The 26,766-nt window shown below is 39.4% G+C and overlaps 1 long non-coding RNA gene across 2 annotated transcripts in view; it reads right to left on the reverse strand.

Annotated features, from left to right (window-relative positions):
* Nucleotides 1-534: 534 nt before the first annotated feature.
* Nucleotides 535-26,766, reverse strand: part of LOC139030684 (uncharacterized) — a 35,952-nt gene continuing 9,720 nt past the window's right edge. The window contains exons 2-3 of one of the 2 annotated variants that reach the window (XR_011483091.1): nucleotides 14,078-14,199; nucleotides 535-895 (exon numbers count right to left, since the gene is read on the reverse strand). This is a non-coding gene — a long non-coding RNA (uncharacterized lncRNA). Of the gene's footprint in view, nucleotides 896-14,077; nucleotides 14,208-26,766 lie in introns of both variants that reach the window. The other variant, XR_011483092.1, reaches the window with a different exon arrangement.

A 26,766-nucleotide genomic window follows, 5' to 3' on the forward strand; every position in this document is an offset into this window, starting at 1 on the left:
ATTTATCATGGGGCTTCCCTGGTGGCCCAGTGGTGAAGAATCTGCCTGCCGATGCAGGAGACATGGTTCGATCCCTGGGTGGGGAAGATCCCCCAGAGGAGGAAATGGCAATACACTTCAGTATTCTTGCCTGAGAAATCCCTTGGGCAGAGAAACCTGGCAGGCTACAGTCCATGGGATTGCAAAAGCATCAGACACTACTTAGTGACAACAACAACAATATCATATAGCATAGGGAACTCAACTCAGTGTTCTGTAATGACCTACATGTGGAAAGAGTCTGAAAAGGAATGGATACATGTATAAGCATAATGGAATCATTTTGCTGCGCAGCAAAAACACAGCGTTATAAATCAACTATACTCTAATATGAAATAAAAATTAAATTAAAAATTTAAAAAAGAAACAAGCTGGCATCACACCCATACCTCACTGACATTTTAAGCAGTGAAGAAAATATAATTAGGTTTAGGTAGTCTGAAACCCTGGTCTGAGGCCACAGCTTCTGTAGCTTTGAACTGTTTCACAAAGAAGTCGAAGTTTGAGTTCTCCTTTTCTACATTTTTTCATAAAAAGAGGGATGTTAAATAAGTGATGCTTTATTTGTTTATTTATTCATCTTTGTATGTGTTGGATCTGCATTGCTGTGCTGGCTTTTCACTAGCTGTAGTGAGTGAGGGCTTCTCTTCAGTTACAGCGAGCAGGCTTCACATTGCAGTGGCTTCTCTTGTGGAGCACAGGCTCTAGGGCACGCAGGCTTCATTAGTTGCAGCATATAGGTTCAGTAGTTGTGGCTCCTGGGCTTTAGAACACAGGCTCAACAGTTGTGGTGCACAGGATTTGTTGCTCCAAGGCATGTGGAATCTTCCCAGATCCATGATTGAACCCATGTCTCCTGCATGGGCAAATAGATTCTTAGCCACTGAGCCAACCAGGAAATCCCTAGATGAGTGATGTTAATCAAAGAAAAAACTATATTTTCAGAGTTGGTCAACATGCATCAGAAGTTCAGACACCAAGAGTCGGAAGAAGTGAGGGGTGAGAAAGTGATCCCCAAACTGAAAGCTGATGCATGGTATCCAGACTCCAGTAAGACTGTGGGATTCCTTCACCCCTGGGCATACAAAGCCTGGACACAGCCATGCTGGCAGAACCAATTTAAAAAGAGAGCATCAGAGAAAAATGGAACAAAGCAATGCCCAAGAATGAGGGAGGCAGATAGATGCAGGCTAGAATGAGTAATTATGCTTAGCCTCATGGAAAAGCACACCATCTCTGCTGTAAGTAGATATATGATAGGACCAAGAGTCTTCCTCATTCACCTAGAAAGACAAACTAGCCGTTCCTAAAGTTGTTGGTATGAGGCTTAAAGATGAGGTCACTTAAACTGTATGTAATGCTACTCTATCTTCAGACATGTACTATTTAGACTTGCAAAACAAGACGCTAATGATTACAGCTCCAAACAAATAATTTAGGGTATTTAAAGTTCTTGGGAATCACATGCTTAGGGGTATTTCTAAAAAGCCCATGCAGTAGAAAATGTTTTTATGGCATTTTTCAACCTCAAGCTGGCTGAATTTCTTTATCATTACTTTAGCTAAAAATAACTGTTAATGCTGCATACAATTTATATGTTTTTATCTCATCTTAAAGTCACTAAAGAGAAAAGGAGATAGTAAGCAATCTCAATGTCTAAATCTAAATGAAGGCAGAGACCCACAGAGGAAAACCAAGCCTTAATTTTTCCCTGAGAATATTTGATAAAACTAGGCAACTTTTGATTTTGTTTTCACCACCTATAGGAGTGTATAGTCATGGGTGGAAGGAATAAGGCAAAGACAATGTATGTGCCATATATCCCCTTTCTTCATCCTAGACGCACAGGGTGACTATATTTCCCATTCCTACTTATAGGAATGCTGAAGGCACAAATCTAGTTTTGGACAATGGAATAGGTGCAGAACTTAATGTATGCAGCTTCAGGCCTGACCCTTTGCATAATCCACAAGGTCCTTGGCTTGTTAAGCTAAAAGTTTAAGATTTCTAGAAAGGGATTGTGAAGGAGATGAACCCAAGAGAGCCATTTGACTTACATCTGATTGTGACATGAACAAAATAATAAATTTCTATTTTTTTAAACCACAAAGGTTTTGGCTGAAGCAGCTTGTATGCATTATGTTAACAAATTTGGAGACTAAGAAGAGCCCTTAAACCCCATAAATGTAAAAACAATGTCAACTCACTCTATTATGCTAGGCCTAGGAAACAAAGGGAACACCCTCTCAAGCTGAATAAAAGAGACAGTGAGAATGAGCTTGAAAAATTGGAAACACTAGTGATTATTAGATTATTAGATGGATTATTAGATTCTATTTTTATTTTGTGGATAGTGAAAAACACCTCAAGTTAAAAATTTGACTTAAAATTATCTCAGATTATATTGAATAGTTTTCCCCGGAAATACCAAGTGAAAACAAAAATTCTTTCTGTGGAATTCATCTTCATCCTGGGCATCAAAGAACTTCCAAAAATAATTTTACAGGAAAAACTCATTAACCACCCCCCAAAATCACTGGAAACAGGAAGAAAGCAAGCAGCAAAACAGCAGAAATAATAGACGGCAGAAACAGACATTAAAAAGGATGATATAGTAGAGTCATCAGATATATAATTCTCTAATTCCTATGCTTAAAACATAAAAGACTTTTGTTCCTGATTTTAGGGAAAATGCTTTATTTGAATATATCTGAAATCAGAAAACTATAAAGAATGACCAGCAGATTTGAAAAGCATGAAAACAGATCTTCTAGAATTGAAAAAAATCTAATAATGAATTTCATGAACATAATGTGTACTTATTTTCTCCTTTTTACTTCTTTGAAGTTGAGAGGTTGCTCACAAGCTATGGCAACATTGATACAAAGAAACATCATCACTGAAATGAAAATTCGTTGGAAAGTTAAACAGTAGATGAGACAGAGCTAGAGAGAGAACTGGTGAAATATAAGATAGATCAGAAGGAATTATCCAGAAAGATGCACAATGAGAAACAGAAATTTAAAATATTTTTTGAAAAAATTTCAAAACATGGGGGGAAAGTATTTCCAGAATTGTGGAATATGGATCTCTGAAAATCATCTCCATCATAAAAGTAGATATTGTCAAAATCAACTTTCTTAGAACTCTGGAAATTAACTACTAGTTATCCTTGCCTGGAAAATCTCATGGAGAGAAGAGCCTGGTGGGCTGCAGTCCATGGGGTCACAAAGAGTTGGGCACGACTGGGAGACTAACACTTACTTACTTACAACAATCTAAGGGATATTGTTCAAGAAAACAACAGAATCTCAGTAGTAATTATGAGCCTTGTGAGGTTTTAATTTGCTCTAGTCTCATTTGCCTTTCCAGCTCTGTGATAGCCATGAAAGCAAGCAGCCTCACAACTGTCATAGGTGCGGAAACCAGTGCCCTAGAGAACCTAGAGAGGACAGACAGATTTGAAGCTGCCTGAAAGTCCCATATGCAGCAAATTGTCAGTATCTGAATATCTGTTAGCTTCCTGAAAAAGCTTCATTCTTAAGACTTGACTCAGGACATGATCTGTGCAAGCTATTCTGTCCTAGCGTACTTCTTGAAACAATAAATGGCAATTGTTTAACATAATCCCTCACTTCTGACAGACCTTGAGGCTCTGAGCAAGCAGAAAGAGAGTCAAGGCGGAGCTGTGAACTTCCTGCTGTAGCATTGAAAACATGTCCAGTGCACGCATCCACACAAAGATCCTTGGCAAAGGCTGGGATGGTTATTGAAATAGCTATTAAATCATTACCTGATCAGTAAGCTAACTGATTTCAGTTGCTGCACAGAATGCAGAATATAGACTATAGAATTAGTCCAGGAAAGTCACTAAACAATCAAACAGCAATAACAGTAATAATACCAATGAAAAGCAACAACTAATCCTAAAGGAGTAAGAAGGAGACTGATTTCCAGAATTAAAATATTTTATTATTTTAAGTATTAAATCTTAACCAAAAAATGATGAGAAACAAGAAACTATGACCCTTATGCAGAAAATAAAAAGTTAACAGAAATTGTCCCTGAATATCTCTAGACACTGGATGTACTAAACAAGAACTTAAAGCAAACTATTATAAATATTTTCAAAGAAATAAAAATAACCATGACTAAAGAATTGAAGGGAAGTGTGAGAACCATGTGTCACCAAATAGAGAATATCAACAAAGAGACAGAAATTATGACAAAGAACCAAAGAGAAATTATGGAGTTGAAAAGAATAACTGAAATGGAAAATTCACTAGATGGGCTCAACATCAGATTTGAAATGGCAGAAGAAAAAAACTATAAAACTCTAACCTAGGTTACTTGATATTATATACATTTAGGAGTAGGAAGAAAAGAGAATAAATAAAACTGAACAGAGCCTCAGAGTCTTATGGGAAACCCGCAAGCATCTCAACATACACATAATGGGCATGTTAGGAGGAGAGGTGAGGGAAAATTAGGAGGGAGGAATATTTTTAAAATAATTATTAATAAATACACACATTCCATGACTTTTCATCAGAAATCATGGATAGACAGCATATTCAAAGTCCTGAGAGAAATAGACTCTCAACCAATATTATATCCAGCAAAACTGTCTTTCAAAAAACAAATGTGAATTTAAGACATTCCCAAATAAACAAAAACTTAAAAAATCCATCACTATTAGATGCACCTTACAAGATGTACTAATTTTACTGAAGTTACAGTTGATCATTGAGTATAGGCTCACCACTTTTATATAACTTTTTTTGAAGATTCTAGGGAAAAATTTTATTCCTAAAAGGAAAACATTTATTCATAAAAATAAAACATTCAGAAACTATAAATTTTTTAATGTGTACTTTCCTGTTTATAACCACAAAATATAGAGTAAGATTTTACATAACTATAAGGGAAAGTTAATACTTACACAATCAGAATGGAAAAATTTTAACACCTCTTCCTTCAGTAGATTAGAATTCAGATTTTTAAAAAGCTATAAAATGTTTGAATAGAACACCCTACATACCTGACCTGATGAACAGCAGTGCTTGTGGAACATATGCACAAACTCAACAAATCACATTCTTTCAAATACACATGAATCATTTAACAAAAAGATTTGAAGTCACATAAATGATATACTATGACCTTAATTCAACCTAGAAGTCAGTAACAAAAATATAATGGAAAAAAACTTCCAAGCTTGGAAATAAAGAAATATGCTTTTGACTGAGCCATGGTCCAGTTAATGAATTATAATGGAAGCAGATGACAAGGAAAGTAAAACTGTCTTCTCAAAATGAAATGGATATAGTAACATAATAAAAGAGGAAGAAAGGAAGGGAATGATGGCTTGAAAATATAGAAAGGAGTTAGGAAAGAAGATAGTAAGTGGAGGAAACCACGAATATCTTTAGAAACAATAGAAGCAAACAAAATAATAGGAACAGAATTTTCAGAAAGTAAGGTGGAATGGACAGAATTTACATCTAATCTTGACATATAAAATTCAATAAAATAGGAGCATCTAAATATGTCCTTTACACATTAGCCACACACACATTTCAATCACCTAGTCTGACTGACTTACTATTAGGACAGAAACAACAGAAGAATAAAATCAAAAGAAAGGAAAAAAAGCTGATTACCCTGAAGGGAAAAAATTTTTTTTCTTAGTAAGTGGGATTGAGGGCATACTAGAGAAACATGAAAGGAAAATGAGGTTTTAGAGACTAGCAAAAATATACCTAAGATGGAGAAAAAGATCTATCCCACTATTGGAAAAGAGAGATGTACAAGTTGTATAACAGAAAGGGCAACTGGAGCCCCAATAAATCTGACAAAGGAAGAGAGGTGAGGTCTCAGATGGTCATCAGGAAAGGCCCAGGCTTTGACCTCTAACAGGAGACAGGATTAATTGCAGAGAGACCGCAGTGCAATTTATTGGGAGAATTACCCTTGAAGATTGGGAAAGGTATGCAAAATTGCTAAATAAAATTTGGACAGATTTGATGGGGGAAGCCAAGAATAGAGTAAATTATTCAAAGAATTATTGGATGAGTTTCAAAGCAACACAAAGTTTACTCTAAGTAGACAATGCAAGCATTAGCCAGGCCCTGTAGAGACACGCCAAGAAATATATGGAATTTGGGACTCTTAAGGAAAGACCCAACCAAGATGAGCCAAGATAAAAGGGAGCCAGGTAGGACAACATTATTTCAAAAATAGGCCTGCAGTAGGTGTTCACAGAACACAAAATACCTCCTCTGTCAGATTAGACAGTTCAAAAAGGTGAAGATGGATGAGGTTTGTTTCAACAGTTGATGCTTTTAGTAGATCCATAACTTAAATGACTCATCTGTCTTATTATGGGAGACACCACAAAGCAAACTCTAATAGAACAAATGAGAAAATAAACATATGGGCTGGGAAGAAAGAATTAAAAACAAAAATGCATTCAATTGGGGGTTTTTCTACAGTAGAGAAGTAAAGGGTACAATTTTAAAAGCATTTTAAATGCAAGGATCTCAGCCAAACCTTTCTGAAAGGGGTCAAAAAAGAGCAGAGGGGAAACAAAGTACTTAAGATATATTCTGCAATTGACAAAATAAAGATATAAGAGGAAGAAATGCTACTTAAGGCATGAAACAAAGGCTGACAGAACATGTCTTGAGGAGCAGGTGGCCGAAGCACCTATCCACCTTATGCCCCTGGTGGCAGACTTTTGAGACCCACAGGTCAGGAACTGGCTGAAGCAGATTCTCTAGTTGAAACCTAAATGGAGACTAGGTAAAGATCGTCCAGAAGAAGTAGGTTTCACACACACTTCATCAATGAGAGGAAGTCACAGCAGTCCCTGTGAACTGAACTTGGCTCACAAAAGTATAACAGTGCCCAAATTCAAAGAATCAATGGAAATAAAGAGATTTTGTACACTCTTGTTGGGGTAAAAACAGAGACCCATGAAAGACCTGAGAACTGGGATTGCCACCATTGAAATGCTTCAATTCTTGAGAAAGACCATAAGGTACACAGGTTGGGACATCCCTCCTCTTCATGGATCACAGCCTTGGCATGATGAAGAGGCTTGTGTGACTCAGTGAAGCTATGAGAATTGCCGTGCAGAGCCACCCAAGGCAGGCAGCTCATAGTGAGGAGTTCTGACAAAATGTGGTCCACTGGAGGAGGAAATGGCAGTCCACTCCAGTATTCTTGCCTGGAGAACCCCATGGACAAGAGGAAAAGGCAAAAGATATAACACCAGAAGATAAGCTCCCCCAGGGCGAAAGGGGTCCAATATGCTACTGCGGAAGTGGTGGTGGTTTAGTCACTAAGTCATGTCCAACTCTTGCGACCCTATGGACTGTAGCCTGCTAGGCTCCTTTGCCCATGGGATTCTCCAGGCAAGAATACTGGAACGGGTTGCCATTTCCTTTTCCAAGGGATCTTCCTGACCTAGGAATTAAACCCGGGTCTCCTGCATTGCAGGCAGATTCTTTACCAACTGAGCTATGTGGGAAGAGCAGAGGACAACTATTAATAGCTCCAGAAACAACTAAGTGATTGGGCCAAAGTGGAAACAACGCTCAGTTGTAGATGCATCTGGTGGTGAAAGTAAAGTCCAATGCTGTAAAGAACAATTATTGCTTAGGAAAACTGGAATGTTAGGTCCATGAATCAAAGTAAATTAGACATGCTCAAGCAGGAGATGGCAAGATTGAACATTCACATCTGAGGAATCAGTGAAATAAAATGATGGAAGTGGGAGACTCTAATTCAGATGACCATTATATCTACTCTGTGGGCAAGAATCCCTTAGAAGAAATGGAGTAGCCCTCATAGTCAACAAAAGAGTCCAAAACACAGTACTTGATACAATCTTAAAAATGCCAATATGATCTCAGTTAATTTCCAAAACAAACCATTTAATATCACAGTAATCAAAGTCTATGCCCCAACCACTATGCTGAAGAAACTGAAGTTCACCTGTTCTATGAAGAACTACAACATTTTCTAGAACTAACACCAAAAAAAGAAAAAGGGTGTCCTTTTCATCGTAGGGGATTGGAATGCAAGGGTAGAAAGTCAAGAGAGATGTGGAATAACAAGTAAGTTTGGTCTTGGAGTACCAAGTGAAGCAGGGCTGACAGAGTTTTGTCATGAGAACATAGTGGTCATAGCAAACACCCTTTTCCAACAACACAAGACATGACTCTACACGTAGACATCACCAAAATGGTCAATACCAAAATCAGATTAATTATATTTTTTGTAGCCAAAGATGGAGAAGCTCTATACAGTCAGCAAAAACAAGGCCTGGAGCTAGCTGTGGTTCAGATCATCACCTCTTTATTGCAAAATTCAGGCTTAAATTGAATAAAATAGGGAAAACCACTAGGCCATTCAGATATTACCTAAATCAAAACTATAATGATTATACAGTGGAGGTGATGAATAGATTCAAGAGATTAGATCTAGTAGAGAGAGCGATTGAAGAACTATGGACAGGGGTTCATAACATTGTACAGGAGGTAGTGACCAAAACCACTCCAAAGGAAAAGAAATGCTAGAAGGCAAACTGGTTGTCTGAGAAAGCTGTACAAATAGCTGAGGAAAGAAAAGAAGTGAAAGGCAGGAGAGAAAGGGAAAGATATACCCAACTGAATGCAGTGTTCCAGAAAACAGCAAGGAGAGATAAGAAGGCCTTAATGATCATTGATCGTTAAATGATCAATGCAAAGATATAGAGGAAAACAGTAGAATGGGAAAGACTAGAGATCTCTTCAAGAAAAGATATCTCCAAGATATCAAGGCAACAATTCATGCAAGAATGGGCACAATAAAGGACAGAAGTGGTATGGACCTAACAGAAGCAGAAGAGATTAAGAAGAAATGGCAAGAACACACAGAAAAACTATATAAGAATAAAGATTTTAATGACCTGAATAACCATGATGATGTAGTCACTCATCTAGAGCTGGACATCTTGGATTGTGAAGTCAAGTGAAACTTTGGAGGCATTACTGCAAATAAAGCTAGCTGACATGACAGAATTCCAGCTGAGCTATTTAAAATCCTAAAAGATGATGCTGTTAAAGTGCTGCACTCAGTATGTCAGCAAATTTGAAAACTCAGCAGTGGCCATAGGAGTAGAAAAACTGTTTTAATTCCAATCCCATAGAAAGGCAATGCCAAAGAATGTTCAAATTACTGCCCAATTGTGCTCATTTCACATGCGAGCAAGGTAATACTCAAAATCCTTCAAGTTAGGCTTCAACAGTAAGTGAATTGAGAACTTCCAGATGTACAAGCTGGATTTAGAAAAAGCAGAAGAGCCAGAGATCAAATTGCCCACATCAGTTGGATTGTAGAAAAAGCAAGAGAGTTCCAGAAAAACATCTACTTCTGCTTCATTGACTACGTTAAAGCCTTTGACTGTGTGGATCACAACGAACTGTGGAAAATTCTGGAAGAGATGGGGGTACCAGATCACCTTACCTGTCTCTTGAGAAATCTTTATACAGGTCAAGAAGCAACACTCAGAACTGGCATGGAAAAAGGATTGGTTCAAAACTGGGAAAGGAGTATGTCAAGGCTGTGTATTGTTACCCTGCTTATTTAACTTCTATGCAGAGTACATCATGCAAAATGTGGGACTGGATGAAGCACAAGCTGGAATCAAGATTGCTGAGAGAAACATCAACAACCTCAGATATGCAGATGACATGACTCTAATGGCGGAAAGTGAAGAGGATAAAGAGCCTCTTGATGAAAGTGAAAGAGGAGAGTGAAAAGATTGGCTTAAAACACAACATTCAAAAAACTAAGATGATGGCATCCAGTCCCATCACTTCATGGCAAATAGAAAGGGGAAAAGTGGAAACAGTGAAGATTTCATTTTCTTGGGCTCCAAAATAACTGTGGATGGCTACTGCAGCCATGAAATTAAAAGATGCTTGCTCCTTGGAAGAAAAGCTATGACTAACCTAGATAGCTTATTAAAAAGCAGAGCCATCACTTTTCCAACAAAGATCTGTATAGTCAAAACTATGATTTCTCCAGTAGTCATGAACAGATGTGAGAGTTGGACCATGAAGAAGGCAGAGAACTAAAGAGTTGGTGCTTTTGAACTGTGGTGCTGGAGAAGACTCTTAAGAGCCCCTTGGGCTGCAAGGAGATCAAACCAGTCAGTTGTAAAGGAAATCAACCCTGAACATTCATTGAAGGACTGATGCTGAAGCTGAGACCCTAATACTCTGGCCACATGATGTGAAGACCCAATTCATTGGAAAAGACCCTGATGCTGGGAAAGCTTGAAGGGTGAAGTGGTTAGACAGCATCACTGTCCGAATGGATATGAAACTGAGCAAACTCTGGGAGACAGTGAAGGGCAGGGAAGCCTGGCGTGCTGCAGTCCATGGGGTCACAAAGAGCTGGATGTGACCCAGCGGCTGAGCAACAACGACAGCAACTGCCCTGGCTGTCCAGTGCTAAGACTTTGCCTTTCAATGCATCAGTTCAGTTCAGTCAGGTCCGACTCTGCAACTCCATGAATCACAGCACGCCAGGCCTCCCCGTCCATCACCAACTCCCAGAGTTTACCCAAGCCCATATCCATCGAGTTGGTGACGCCATCCAGCCATCTCATCCTCTGTAGTCCCCTTCTCCTCCTGCCCCCAATCCCTCCCAGCATCAGGGTCTTTTCCAATGAGTCAGCTCTTCCCATGAGGTGGCCAAAGTATTGGAGTTTCAGCTTCAGCAAAAGTCCTTCCAATGAACACCCAGGACTAATCTCCTTTAGGATGGATAGGTTATGGTTTAAATCCTAGTGTGAGAGCTAGGAACCCACAAGTTCGAGACCAGAAAATACCAAGACGTAAAACAGAGGCAATACTGTAACAAATTCAATAAAGATTTTAAAATGGTCCCCATTAAAAAAAAAAAAAGCTTTAGAAAGAAATATTTTAAAATATAGACAGGTGGATATTCTAACAAATGCACAGTAGCATAATTGCCTCAGGAAACCCCATGGCTCAGATGGTAGAGTCTGCCTGCAATACAAGAGACCTGGGTTCAATCTTCCCCTGGGAAGATCCCTTGGGGAAAGAAATAGCAACACACACCAGTATTCTTGCCTGGAGAAATTCCATGGACAGAGGAGCCTGGCAGTCTACAGTCCATGGGGTCTCAAAGAGTCAGACACAAATGAGCAACTAATACACACACACACATATAATTACCTCTGGTAAATTAACGTTGACAAACCGTGGAATCCAAACAACTCGCTTAGATGGACTGGCATCGGGGTGAGCCTGAAATCATTCATGGTTCTCTCTTCTTCATCAGTCTCCTTCATTCACTTACAGAGTTCTGATCTTTGGAGTTTACCAAGTTCTAGGTTCTAAGAACTCATTTTGCTTGGTGTAGGTCTTGAATAGGAGGTTGTTTTTTTGTTTGTTTGTTTTAATCTTGTGATGGGGTAGGTGTGGGGCCCTGAAGCTGATTATCCTGTGTAGCCTGTCATTCAAAGATGAAAAGTGAAAGTGAAAGTTGCTCAGTTATGTCTGACTCTTTGTGGCCCCATGGACTATACAGTCCATGGAATTCTCCAGGCCAGAATACTGCAGTTGGTAGCCTTTCCCTTCTCCAGGGGATCATCCCAACAGAGAGGTCAAACCCAGGTCTCCCACATTGCAGGCAGATTCTTTACCAGCTGACCCACGAGGGAAGCCCAAGAATACTGGAGTGGGTAGCCTATCCCTTCTCCAGGAGATCTTCCCAACCCAGGAATCAAACTGGGGTCTTCCCCCGCATTGCAGGGGGATTCTTTACCAACTGAGCTATGAGGGAAGAACCATTCAAAGATGAGTCATATTTAACTTTCTGAGATCCCCAAAGAACCACACCCACATCGGTTAAAGACAGTACCTGCTGAAGATTTTCAAACAGTGGTTCTCAGCCTTGACTGACATTAAAATCAACTCCGAGCTTTTTAAAACTGCCAGTTCTACAGCACAGTGTCAGGGTTTGGTTCCCAGACTGCTATCAAAACCACTAATAGCACCTGGAAACTGTTCAGAAAGGCAGGTCAGGGACTTCCCTAGTAGTCCAACAGATGGGAAACCCCCAACAGTGCTTCCACTGTAGGGAGGCACCTCATGATCCCTGGTCAGAAAACTAAGATCCCACAGTCCACATGTTCAATCAAAAAAAAAAAAGAAAAAAACAAGTACAAACCAGGGGATAGGGTCCAGCAATCTGTGTTTTATTAAGCCTTCCAGGGGATTCTAAGATATCTAAAAGTTTGAGAACTACTGCTCTAGTTCATCTCAAGCAAAGGAAATTAGAATTTCTGGAGGAGAAGCCTGAACATAAGACTAAGGACCACTGCATTAAAAAAAAAAAAAAAAAGCAAAGCAAACACTAAATCTATTCAAGCAATTGGAGTGAGATGCATCTGGCTGAGATTAAGCAGAAAAAAAGGTTGGGAAATTGGGGTAGGGGGTTAATTTAAGAAAGTTAGATTATAATTTCTTTGGACTTTCAAAGATCAAGAAAATTTGATTAGAAGTTACATTTTTTGGAGTTATAACTCACAAAAGTAAAATAATTTGATTTTAGATTTTAAATCTTCTGTTGCTCAGTCGCTCAGTCATGTCTGACTCTTTGCGACCTCATGGACTGCAGCATGCTAGGCTTCCCTGTCCTTCACCATCTCCCAGAGACCACTCAGATTTTAAAAGAAAAATCTACTAAGATGAAAGTTGTCAATCATACAGAAATGTACAATTAATAGTATAAGTGAACTGCATATTTCTCAGATTAAACTGTTATTAATATTAACATTTTAAAAATACTCTTTTTAACTACTTTTTTCCCCTTTTTCTTTCCTTCATTTTTGTTTTGTTATGTTTTCTTTTCTAGGGGTATGTGTTGGAGGTTGGAAGGTGGAGTTGGTGCTATAGTATTTTCAGGAAAATTCTTAGTATTATCTTATTTAAAATCACAAGAACTTCCATAGATGTCACTAAAATTAAGAGCATTGTTCATGTAATAACAATCTGATTTTCTTTTGTAACAGAATCAACAATAATTCTTTGATATTATCTAACAAGTTGTTTTTAATAGTATTTCCTCAATTGTATCAAAAATATCTTTTGCAGATTCCTTTGAAACAGAACAAAAACAAAGTTCACACATGGCTTGTGATGGTTATATTTCTTAGGTCTCTGTTAGTTTGGGCTTCCCAGGTGGTTCTAGTGGTAAAGAACCCTCCTGCCAATGCAGGTACATGTAAGAGATGTGGGTTCAATCCCTGGGTTGGAAAGATCCCTTGAGGGCATGGCAACCCACTCCTTATTCTTGCCTGGAGAATCCCATGGACAGAAGAGCCTGGTGGGCTACAGTCCAGGGGGTCACAAAGAGTCTGACATGACTGAAGCCCCTTAGCACGCACTGTGAGTTTAGAACAGTCACCCCCCCTTTTGTATTCATGTCATTGACTTATGGATGAAATAAGATGGTTCTTCTGTAGAATATCCTCCTTCAGAATTTGTCTATTTGCTTCCCCCTGGTGCTATCTAACTTTTCCCCTACTCCTCATTAAACCAGAAGTTAAATTGATAATCTCATTTATAGTCAAGTCCAAGATTTTTTGCAAGAAATATTGACATGTTTACATTTACTAACAAGTAAATTCAAGATTGCCTGTCTGATCTTTCTACTATAATCATCAACTTTCCTCTTGATGTTTTGACATCCATTAATGCTTATTGCTTGAAACAGTTATTACTATAGAAGTCATAAAATGGTTCATTTATAACACTATCATCCTTCCTATATTTTCATCTGGAATTCTTCTATAAAACCAACTACTCTTGTAACTGAATACAAGCTCATACTGCTCACCACACAACAGGCCAATAAATTGAGTGATGAGTTGTTGGGACAAGAAACAGTGATTTTATTTGGAACTCCAGCAAACCGAGAAGATAATGGACTAGTGTTCCCCCAAATATCTTACCTGAGTTAGAATGCAGGCTTCTTTATACTAAAGGGGGAGGGGGTGTGGCTGTTTGTTGCAAACATTTTGGCACTAGAATCCTTTGTTCTTGCAACTGTCTGGAAGGTCTGGTCATATTGTTCCTGTAAACCTCCAAGATAATTGTTATTTTACAACAATTTTAAACTCTATTAAGGACTTTGAAAACAAACTCGATAAATGGAGAGATAACCATGTTCATGGTTGAAAAACCTGAGATTGTAGACATATTTTTCCTTATACACAAACATAAAGAAAAATAATCCAGAAATTCCTTGTGGTCCCAATCAAAATCCAGGTGGACTTTGAGAAAAACATGACAAACAGATTCTCAAATTTAAAAGAAGGAATAAATGTTTAAGGATAATTGACACAGCTTTGAAAAAAAGGTTAAAGTGACTATAACTGATATTGTTAGCTGCCTACACAGCAACCATTTCCCCGTTCTTTCTCATTAGCAGAGCTCCAATTGCGTTCACCTTCTTTGCTGCAGAAAGAATGCCCCTTTCCCATGTCATTCCTAGGGCTCACTGTAACTGGTCTTAGACAATCGACAATCAGGTCTCATCCTCTTTGCTTCGATGTGGGTCTTTGGTGGTCTGACCAATGACGTGTAAGGGGGAAAGTTTTCTTCACTCTTTATTTTTTTTAATTGAAGTACAGTTAATTTCTTCACTCTTAAAGAGACAAGAAAAGCCAGTCCCTCTTTGAAAGCATGCTTTGGCATATGTCAGAATACACTTCCTGCTACTAGGACTGCCATTGTGTAACCAGGAAGAGAAAGCCAATGACAACTGACGAAAGCCTTGGTGATTTCTTATCTCAGGACTTCTGGTTTACATAACATAATTAATGACCTTCCTTATATAAAAATTGGGTGATACATATGTATTCAAAAAGATGAAACATATTTTAAGTGGAAAAATAATTCAAAATAGTATGTATAGTATGATTCCATTTATGCAAAACAAAATACATTTGTATTATTTACATGTCATATGCATAGAAAATTCATCAAAAAAAACAAAGCAACCTATTAACAATGTTTAGTTTTTTTGCATAATATTAGGCTTCTACTTTATAATATTTTAAATTTTTAAAATTTTATTTTATGTTTATTTATTATTTTTGGCTGTGCTGGGTCTTCATTGATGCATGCAGGCTTTTTCTCTAGTTGCAGAAAGCAGGGGCTACTCTCTAGCTGCAGCGTGCAGGCTTTTCATTGCGGTGGCTGCTCTTGTTTCAGAGCACAAGTTCAGATCACATGCACTTCAGTAGTTGTGGCTGGAGGGCTCAGTATCTGTGGGGCACAGGCTTAGTTGCCCCACAGCATGTAGAATCTTTCTGGTTGAGAGATCGAATTTATGTCCCCTGTCTTGGCAGGTGGATTATTAACCACTGGAATCACCAAGGATGTTCTATAATACTTTTTAATATTTGAATGGTTTTATCATGATCATACATTATTTCTGGGGAAAAATGAGATAGAAGAAAATGGCAATTTGTCAGATCAGAGATGAGACAAAGAATAGAGCACAGAGTAATGTAAAGAGTTGTGAATAAAGAACAAGAAAACAAAGGTACTAGCAAATAACAAATAAGTCTGACGTCAAAACCTCTGGATGGTGACATAGGTTGGACGAGGCTGTCAGTGCAGTAAACTGAAGCTTCGGTTTCAGTCATAGTCAAAATCTAGTGGCTGTCCCATGTTCTGGGATTCTGGCACAATGAAAGGGGAAGGAGAATAAATTCCAGGTGGGCTCTGTGTATATCTGCCCCCCGCTGGCTGAGGAAACATTTATGTTCAAAGCCTTGGTTCATTTCATGGAATGCCCACCTGCATTGTCTGCCAAGCAATGGATTTTGGGCTACAAGAGGCAAGTTTCACAAGTCATTAATTATACCAGATGGTGGTGGAAGATTTAGTAGACAACATAAATCTTCTGGGGGAAACAAACATCAACCAATCAGTTCATAAAATAGCATCCATCCGTATATCAGTACAGACAGTCACTAGTCTTGGCACAGCAGATATCCATCATGGAAGTTGGTGAGGTAGTTATAAATTACATCACCCAGATACAAAACATGAAATCCCAGAATGATCAATTCGAGGAGAAAAAATATATATATTTTATGTTTCTCTATTTGAACAGAAATATAACTCAATGTGATAGAGTCACAGTACACCCTGCATGGGACCCTGTGGAAATAGAAAATTGATTAAGAACTTACATGTTACAGTGGCAGAGATCTTGAATCTGTGACAGGGTTGCTCTTTTGAGTAGAAAACGGTGCTAATGTATCAGCAACCAGGTCAAAGTTGTGTGTTCAGTACCCCCAGGTAGGCCAATTTTCTGTGTTTTCAGGCTACAATGTGCAATTTGCCCTTAAATAGGGCAAAAAAAGGAGGGTACTGAGAATGTATGGATCTATCTCTATTACTGGAAAGCCATTCAAATGGCTTATTCTGCCAGTGACAGGTCAGCAGTTTTACCTTTAAAACAAGAGAGAACCAATCATTATGAACACAGTAGATACTTGTAATTCATGTCAGTGGTGGAAATATTAAATAATATTATTGGGTGCATGCTAAGTTGCTTCAGTCATGTCTGACTTTTTGCAACCCCATGGACTGTGGCCCACAAGGCTCCTCTGTCCATGGGATGCTCTAGGCAAGAATACCGGAGTGGGTTGCCATGCCCTCTTCCAAATATTATTATTGTTAAATGTTAAATATTATTTCAAGAAATATGACTTTTACTTTTGACATAAAGTAAAATATGTCCCAGTTTTCTGGAACACTGAAAACTGTATCTTCTTTGCAATTTTCCTAGTTCAACATTAAACATCAAAAGAACTCACCATAGTAACCCGTGAAGAAGGAACATATTCTAATGATCTTGCCCATGATATTGCAAAATGTCATTCTGTTAGTTCTTTTCCATGATACTTGTCTTTACAATACTTTTAGCACTTGACTTTTCATTTGTGAGTTAAAGAAATAGCTATTAAAAACTTAATATAACACTAATCAGGCAAATAATACTATTACCACTAGTATATCAGTTCAGTTCAGTCACTCAGTCGTGTCTGACTCTTTGTGACCCCATGAATCGCAGCATGCCAGGCCTCCCTGTCCAACACCAACTCCTAGAGTTTACCCAAACTCGTGTCCATCGAGTCGGTGATGCCATCCAGCCATCTCATCCTCTGTCGTCCATTTCTCCTCCTGCCCCCAATCCCTCCCAGCATCAGGGTCTTTTCCAATGAGTCAACTCTTCACATGAGGTGGCCAAAGTATTGGAGTTTCACTAGTATATAAATACTAGTATAATAAAAGTAATAATATTTATTTATTATGTTTAGAAATGACTCATTAGTTGGGACACCTTGAAAATCTTTGCCGATTTGTCCAAACTGCTTCTAATCAAATATTTCAAGTGTAGAGGTTTAAATAAAAAAATTAACACTGAATCTAATTAAAGCAAAACCTTGATACTTTAATTCGAGTCATAATTTTTGAAGATAAAGTTACCTTAGAAAGAAATGGATAGCTTCTTTAGTCTATAAATATAGCCCCTGGCTGCTTATCAGCTGCAGATGAAGAAAATAAAATCTATGGAGTGAGGCAGAAGAGGAGAAATTACTGCTAAACTTCTGGGATGAGCAAGGAAAGTTCTTTCTAAATCCATAATTTAGGATTATGGAAATCCAGGTATCAGGTAGGACTGGCAAACACTACAGCCACCCAGGAGCTCAACGGCTTAAACTTACAGGAGTTTGTTTCCTATCCAGCCCTGCCTGGACTCTGAGCATCATTGCAGATTTCAGTCAGACCTTTACCATTCTTTACCAGGACCGTTCGCAGGGTTATAGTTACTGTGTCAGCCTGGAAAGACGAGGTAATGCCTTCTCCACAAACAAGGGCAGGCTCGATTCTGCTTACAATAAAAGTGGTGCATTCCCCAAGCTCAGTGTTCCTTTCCTATCATGTAGCTCACTGCATGTGGAGACACCTCTCCATGTCCTGTGTTGCCTGAATAGAACTTGGGAGACAAGAAAAAATAGATAGAAACCAACATGAAGCTCTGGCTACTGATTTTTCCAGGAATAGTAAAGTCTTTTGTTTCTGACTCAGGAGTTTTTTGTCGTCTTCCAAGATGCATGAAACAGTAGCAGATACACCAGTTATCCTGTGAGTATTGTAAAACCCTGGATTCTTCATAATTCTTGACAGGTGGAGGTTGGGGCTCTGTTCCAAACACTATATTAGTTTTTCCAGCCAATGAGTCCTCACATGGATCTTCAGCACATGAATGACAGGTAAGGGATGTAACAGCAGGAAATGTATAGGAGGTTCTAGGGGCCAGGCCTCCAAGCAACATAAATCGCTTCCATCCATTTACAATAGATAGGACATGGAAACAATCTAAATGTCCTTCAAGAGATGAATGGATAAAGAAAGTATGGTGCATATACAAAATGGAATATTACTCGACCATAAAAAAGGGATAAAATTGGGTCATTTGTAGAGATGTGGATGAACCTAGAGTGAGGTAAGTCATAAAGAGAAAAACAAATATTGTATATTAACGCATGTATGTGGAATCTAGAAAAATGGCACAGATGAACCTCTTTCCAGGGCTGGGATAGAGATGCAGATGTACAGAGTGGACATATGGACAGAGGGGGAGAGGGCGGGTAGGATGAACTGAAAGATTGTTTGACATAAATACAAATAGCTAGTGAGAAGCTAGCTGTAAAACAGACGGCTAGCGGGAAGCTGTTATATAGAACAAGAAGCTCAGCTCAGTGATGAGCTGAGGTGGGTGGTCACAGGGGTGGAGTGGGCGGGAGATCCAAGATGGAGGGCAGACACGTATAATACATAGCTGATTCACTATGTTATATATCAGGAGCTGACACAACATTGTAAAGCAATTATATTTCAATAAAAAAACAAATCACTTCCACATTCCATTGATTGGAATGTAGCCATATGATCCCAACCTATTAATGGGAAGCTGAGATACAATCTGTGTGATCAGGAAGATCCCCTGGAGAAGGGAATGGCTATCCAAGCCAGTATTCTTGCCTGGAGAACTCCATGGGCAGCGGCACCCCCCTGACAAGTTATAGTCCATAAGTCACAAAGAGTCAGACACAGCTGAGCAACTAACACTTCCACTTTCAGGAGTAAAAAAGAAGTAGGTCTTGAAAAGGATATAGGGATCTCCTTGCTACACAGTCCAACAAGGTTGTGTGATCATGGAAAACATGAAATCATTTTGGGAATTTTAGAATTTACTCAATAGGAGTTAGTGCCTGGACCAAATAAAGTGAACAAGTACATCTAGAGTTTTGTTTTCTGTGGAGGAATCAGCATTTCTACAATACTTTCAGATGAGGGGAAGAAAAGAAGAGAGGCATGGCATTCTCTATTTTTCTAGAGAATGAAGAAAGCTTTCCCATCTTGACCTGTAAAGGTTTCAAGCAAAGAGTGCAATTAGATTTGCCAATTAAATATAACTTGGGCACCCTTATTGTTTATAATTCTACTCGGGTTTAACTTCTTTTGCTTCAGGTGATTGCTCAGGTGTTCAGAGTATTTCCTCTATCAGAGAACGTGTGGAGGTAGAGATGAGGAAAGGATCCTGAGGTCTGGGGCTCTGGCCTTGTTTGACTTCTCTGAGACTGTTTCTGATTTTCCCTGGACACTGGACATTTTTCTCTTCATTTGGTGGTGTTGTTTAGGTGCTAAGTCATGTTCAACTCTTTGTGACTCCGTGGATTGAAGCTCACCAGGCTCCTCTGTCCATAGGATTTTCCAGGCAAGAACACCGGAGTGGGCTGCCATGCCCTCCTCCAGGGGATTTTCCTGGCCCAGGGGTCAAAACTGCAGTCTCTCTTATTCGCTGCTAAAAGTCACCAGGAGGAACACTTGCAGCCTTTTCTCTTTCCTGATCAGATCCTTGTGCTTGTCCCTCCAAGACGACTGAACTCTGCCTCGGTTGGAGAGGCGAGGAGTCGACAACGCCCCCTACGTCTGTTCTAACCTGTCAGCTGGATGCACCTTGCTGGTTGCTCTTCTTTCTGAGGGGACTTGAAATTCCAGCCTGTGCCCAGAAAAAACGGAGAGAAAGCCTTGCTTCTCTTATATGCCCGAAACCTTACCTGGTTGTTTTTAACACCTCACTTCAGGCCTTGATGTGAAATGGGGAGGAAGGAGTCATGGATCTGATCATGTCCTCTGTCTTCCTCTTCTCCACTCACCCCTGGGGATCTCTGGTTCTTCCCTGTGCAATCAATATCCTTCCTAGATCTCAACCCATCTGCTCCCTCTTTCTGCAATCCCTAGTGAAAGCTGAAGTTCAGACCACCAATCTTTAAGGAGTTTGAAAATGTAGAAAGCCTTTCTCTCTCATCAAACCTTGCCTCCCAGGAGCCTCCTTTTTGCAAGAGTCCTATAAATATCCAAGCAATTAAGTAGTGTGTCCTAGCCTTCCAATGAGGGTCTTCCCAGGTGGTGCTAGTGGTAAAGAACCCACCTGCCAATGCTGGGGACACAAGAGACTCAGGTTCAACCCCTGGATTGGGAAGATACCCTGAAGGAGGGCATAGCAACCCACTCTAGTATTCTTGCCTGGGAAATCCCATGGACAGAGGAACCTGGCAGGCTACAGAGTTGCACAGAGTTTGACGCAACTGAAGCAACTTAGCACAACACACACATCCTTCTTCTGAAGCACTGAAACCCACTGGTTCATTAAGTGGAAAGTTCCAGGACACCACATTTTAAAGGGGAGAAAAATACATCACTTTTTCAAGTAGGTATCTGTTACACTCTCACTCTTGAAGGAAAACAACTAAAAATATGGATAATGTTTTCTTCCCATACATATTCTTCCAGCACCACTTGCAACAAATATTATCTTGAGGTGTTTGGGGCTATCATATCTTTGCCTTCCAGGACAACACTCACATCTTGGATGACTTTCAAATCCAGTGTTAAACAATCTACTTCCAGTTGTTACTTCTTTGGCTCTTTTTCCCATGTGAGTGTTGAGTAGTATCCATTGTCTTAGAACTACACTTGGAACTAGAGTATGGCTATTTTAATTTTTAAAAGGCAGCCCTTGTCTCATTTGAGTTTTCAGTGTTCATATCACTTTTATAATTAAAAGAGGAAGTTTTCTTGTTTACCAGTACAGTTTTTCAATGTGATTTCGAAACAAGGCTGCTCTTTGTGCTAGAGGCCTGGCTCCTCAGGTCAGAAAAATTAAAAACTGTCTCAAGCAGAAGATTAGGAAATAGATAGGACTTCCCTGGTGGCCCAGTGGCTAAGAGTCCATACTCTTAATGCCTGGGTTCAATCCCTGGTCAGAGAACTAGATCCCACGTGCTGCAACTAAGACAGCGTGCATGCGTGCTAAGTCTTCAGTCATATTTGACTTTTTGCAACCTGATGGGCTATAGCTCCTCTGTCCATGGGATTCTCCAGGCAAGAATACTGCAACAGGTTGCCATGCCCTTCTCCAAGGGATCTTCCCCACTCAGGGTTCGAATCTGCATCTCCTAAGGCTCCTACATTGCAGGCACTTCCTTCCTCTGAGTTACCAGGGAAACACATGACTCAGCACAGCCAAGTAAATAAGTAACAGTTCTAAGAAAAGAAAATTAGGAAACAGAATTACAGAAGTTTGCGACTCTAAACATTCTACCAGAAGAATCACTCTAGGCCAGAACTCAGCAGAGTGGCGTCACGGAGTAAGTCACTATAATTAAACATGCCCCTAGATTCAGGTTCCAGTTTGGGGTGAGCATAGCGGATGAACAGTAGTATTTGGGCAACCAAGGGGCTGAATATGGGGCCAGACACAGGTTGTGGGGAGAAGAAGTTGTGGGGTCCTGGTGGTTAAAGACCCCAAACAACATCCTCCATATACTTTTGTCAGATGGACGTTTCCTCAGCCACAGGTCCTGCGGAATATTTTGTCCTTACACACCATGAAAACATGCTCTGACAATTGCCAACTGTCAATATCAATGTTCTCATTCTCCAAGTTGTATTTCTTTTTTTTTCCAAGTTGTATTTCTTAAGATGGAAAATCTGTCCTCTGAGTTGTTTGATTCTTATCACAGGAAGTATTTAAACAGAGGCTGTTGAGGCTTATTATTGAAATGTGAAAATAGATTTGCCTTTTCCAAGCTCCACAGTACAAAGAACAAAAAGACAAAATAGGGATTTGGATTTACAGAAGAAAAATCATGTCATTCAGAAAAAAAGATTTTGTCTGTAAGAATGGGTTGTATCTTCAATATTAGGAAGCGATTCTTGTTGATTTACTTCTACAATTTATCCACTTCTCTATTTTTATAACTTCAACAACATAAATATCAAAACATCTCATGCTCCACAAAGAGTATCAGCAAGACATGGCTTTTATGTGTAAGCCAGTTAAAGGCCAACCAAAAATTCTTTTCCCACATTTGCCAAGCATTTGCAATAATTTCTACTTTAGGCGCTTCCAATGATCCAGAGTGGAATTAAAGCCTATGTGCACTCCTTTTGTTTTTGGTTTTTGTAAGAACTATAAATATCCTGTGACTGCCCTGGTGGTCCAGTGGTTAAGACTTCACTTGTAGGGGGTGCAGGTTCAATCCCTGACCAGGAAGCTAAAATCCCACATACCTCTGGCCCAAAAGATCAAAACGTAAGACAGAAGCAATATTGAAACAAATTCAGTAAAGACTTTAAAAAAAATTAATTAAAAATTTTTTTAATTTAATTTTAAATTTTAAAAGATTTTTTTAAAAATTGGACTTCCCTGATGACTCAGCTATAAAGAATCTGCCTGCAGTGCAGGAGACCTGGGTTCGATCCCAGCTTGGGAAGATCCCCTGGAGAAGGGAATGGCTACCCACTCGAGTGTTCTGGCCTGGAGAATTCCAAGGACTGGTCTCAAAGAGTCAGACACGACTGAACGACTTTCACCAAAAATGGTCTATGTCAAAAAAATGTTTTAAAAATATTTGTAAATATCCAAAACACCAATGACTCAGGAGAGGCACTCAAAACACTAACCCTCTCACACATCCCTCCTCCAACTCCCAGGCCAGCAACCACCCAGTATTCTGGCGCCTCCTTGATGTCCCTGGAGTAGCAACAGGAATTTCTTGTTCTTACTATCTTTGGGGAGCGTAAGAATTACCCCAGGGGGAGAAACACTTGTTGTTCTAGAGTATCAGTTGCCCTTTTTTGTTCCTCTCTTGTGGCAGAAGAGGAAGCCATATACAAAGATGTTAAAAATAGAAGCAGTTGTGGTCACTCATGTTTGGGAAATAGATTCAGAGAGCTTTGTCCAGGTTTTATTGCAGTGTTAGACTCAGAGAGTTTAAATTGAAATGACAAGTTTTGCCACTGCTAGCTGTGTGACTTTGGGGAAAAGAGTTCATTACTCTGTGTTTCATGGAGCCCACAAAATAAAAAATGAGGAGAGTAAAATTCATCCCTCCCTGAACTGTTGCATGAAAGTTAAAATTTAATAGATGTAAAGGTTTTGAAGTAGTAACTGTGTATAAGAAGCACGATATAAATGTCAGCTGTTTTTGTGGTGGTTTGTTCAGGTGGGAATGAAGAACACAGATGGAGCCGGTGTCCTACCCTCTCCTTTGACTTCAGTGTATTTCTTCCTGTTTGGTCTTCAGGAAAACTACTGGCTCATTCTCTTTACCTCAAAGCATTCACATCATTCACATTTGCATGCTTAGTTGCTTCAGTCATGTCTGACTATTTGTGACCTCATGGACTGTAGCCTGTCAGGCTCCTCTCTCCTTGGGATTCTCCCGGCAAGAATACAGGAGTGGGCAGCCATTTCCTCCTCCAGGGGATCGTCCCAACCCTGAGATCAAACCTGCATCTCCTGCGTCTCCTGCGTTGCAGGCTCTTTATCACTGAGTCACCAGGGAAGCCATCATTCGCATTTACTCAACCTTAAAAAAGAATGAAATTTTCCATTTGCAGAAACATGAATGGAACTGGAGCGCATTATACCACATGAAATAAATCAGAGAGAGAAGGACAACTATTGTATGATATCACCTATATGCAGAATCTAGAAAAATAAAAACAAACCAGTGAATATAACAAAAAGAGGAAGCAGACCCACAGATATGGACAGCAAACTAGTAGTTTGAGAGAAGGGAGGGGGCAATATAGGGGTTAAGAAGAAGAGGCACAAAACTATTAGATATAAAATAAGTTAAAGGATGTATTGTACAACAGAAAGAATATAGCCAATATTTTATAACAGTAAATGGAGTATAATCTTTAAAATTGTGAGTCACTATATTGCATACTTGTAACTTGTATAATATTGTACGGCAACTACACATCAATTTAAAAAATAAAGGTTGTTTTCATCCAGCCTAGAAAATGATTTCCATTCACAGCAGAAGCATAAACAGAATCTGAAGCCATGTGTTAATTATTCTTCCTATTGAGGGCACAGGGACCCAGGTTTTCAATCTCATTAAATGGCACCATGATGGATAAAACCATCATCCGTACACGAGAGGCTTAAAGACAAGACAGATTTTCCAATCTAAGGATGTCTGATTTTTTGCTCTGATTTGAGACTGCTGTCTGTGATTCACAAAGGAGAATCACAGACAACAGCCTAAAGGAGCCCCTAAATGCAGCTCCTTTAGACGAATTGAATACCAGCTCTCTGAGTCACTGCATTCTGCATCTGTGCACTTTATGCTGCCTTGTTTCTGGGAAGACTGGGCTAAAATTCTCTCATCCAGTCTGCCTTCTCTAACAAGCCATTGACTTTTTCATGTATTTTCTAATGGAAAATAAACACACTTTTCCCCATCTATTTTTGTACTAATTTGTTTTTTCAAAGGCACCAGCATGCCACATGGATTGACTCCTTTATTTTTTCAATTACTTCTACTGACTGCTAACCTCTTAATAATCTAATATCAGGAATAGGTGAGTTTTTAGAAAACTGGTAGAAACTGATAGAAAGTTTCTGGAAACAAGATAGAGATCAAAGGGGGAAAAGTAAAGATAATTTGAAAAGTATAAAGCACTGCAATTTAAATAATTACACAAGGACTTCTTTGATGGTCCAGTGGTTAAGAATCTGCCTTCCAGTGCAGGGGAAGGGGGTTTGATCCCTGTTGGGGGAACTAAGACCTCACAAGCCACAGGGCTGCTGAGCCTATGCACTTTAGAGTCCTCCTGCCACAACTGGAGAGATGCCTGGGTGCTGCAACTAAGGCCCATTGCAGCCTAATAAAGAAACAATTTAAAAACAAAGAAATAATTACATATACATGTGCACCCAAATATATTATTTATATATGTGTATATATGTCTCTACCTTTTTTTGTAGACTTGTGTAAATATTAATGAAACAAGGACTGGAAAAGGTCAGTTTTCATTCCAATCCCTAAGAAAGGCAATGCCGAAGAATGCTCAAACTACCGCACACTTGCACTCATCTCACATGCTAGTAAAGTGATGCTCAAAATTCTCCAAGCCAGGCTTCAGCAATACGTGAACCATGAACTTCCAGGTGTTCAAGCTGGTTTTAGAAAAGGCAGAGGAACCAGAGATCAAATTGCCAACATCTGCTGGATCATCGAAAAAGCAAGAAAGTTCCAGAAAAACATCTATTTCTGCTTTATTGACTATGCCAAAGTCTATGCCAAAGACTGTGTGGATCACAACAAACTGGAAAATTCTGAAAGAGATGGGAATACCAGACCACCTGACCTGCCTCTTGAGAAATCTGTATGCAGGTCAGGAAGCAACAGTTAGAACTGGGTATGGAGCAACAGACTGGTTCCAAATAGGAAAAGAAGTACGTCAAGGCTGTATATTGTCACCCTGCTTATTTAACTTGTATGCAGAGTACCTCATGAGAAACGCTGGGCTGGAGGAAGCACAAGCTGGACTCAAGATTGCCAGGAGAAATATCAATAACTTCAGATATGCAGATGACACCACCCTTATGGCAGAAAGTGAAGAAGAACTAAAGAGCCTCTTGATGAAAGTGAAAGAGGAGAGTGAAAAAGTTGACTTAAAACTCAATATTCAGAAATCTAAGATCATGGCATCTGGTCCCATCACTTTATGTGCAATAGATGGGGAAACAGTGGAAACAGTGGCAGACTTTATTTTTCTGGGCTCCAAAATCACTGCAGATGGTGACTGTAGCCATGAAATTAAAAGATGTTTACTCCTTGGGAAGGAAAGTTATGACCAATCTAGAGAGCGTATTAAAAAGCAGAGACATTACTTTGCCAACAAAGGTCCGTCTAGTCAAGGCTATGGTTTTTCCAGTATGTATGAATGTGAGAGTTGGACTATAAAGAAAGCTGAGCACCAAAGAATTGATGCTTTTGAATGTGGTGTTGGAGAAGACTCTTGAGAGTCCCTTGGACTGCAAGGAGATCCAACCAGTCCATCCTAAAGAAGATCAGTCCTGAGTGTTCATTGGAAAGACTGATGTTGAAGCTGAAACTCCAATACTTTGGCCACCTCATGTGAAGAGCTGACTCATTTGAAAAGACCCTGATCCTGGGAAAGATTGAAGGCAGGAGGAGAAAGGGCCGACAGAGAATGAGATGGTTGGATGGCATCACCGACTCAA

The sequence above is a fragment of the Odocoileus virginianus genome, chromosome 23 (assembly GCF_023699985.2).
Source record: "Odocoileus virginianus isolate 20LAN1187 ecotype Illinois chromosome 23, Ovbor_1.2, whole genome shotgun sequence".
Taxonomy (NCBI): domain Eukaryota; kingdom Metazoa; phylum Chordata; class Mammalia; order Artiodactyla; family Cervidae; genus Odocoileus; species Odocoileus virginianus.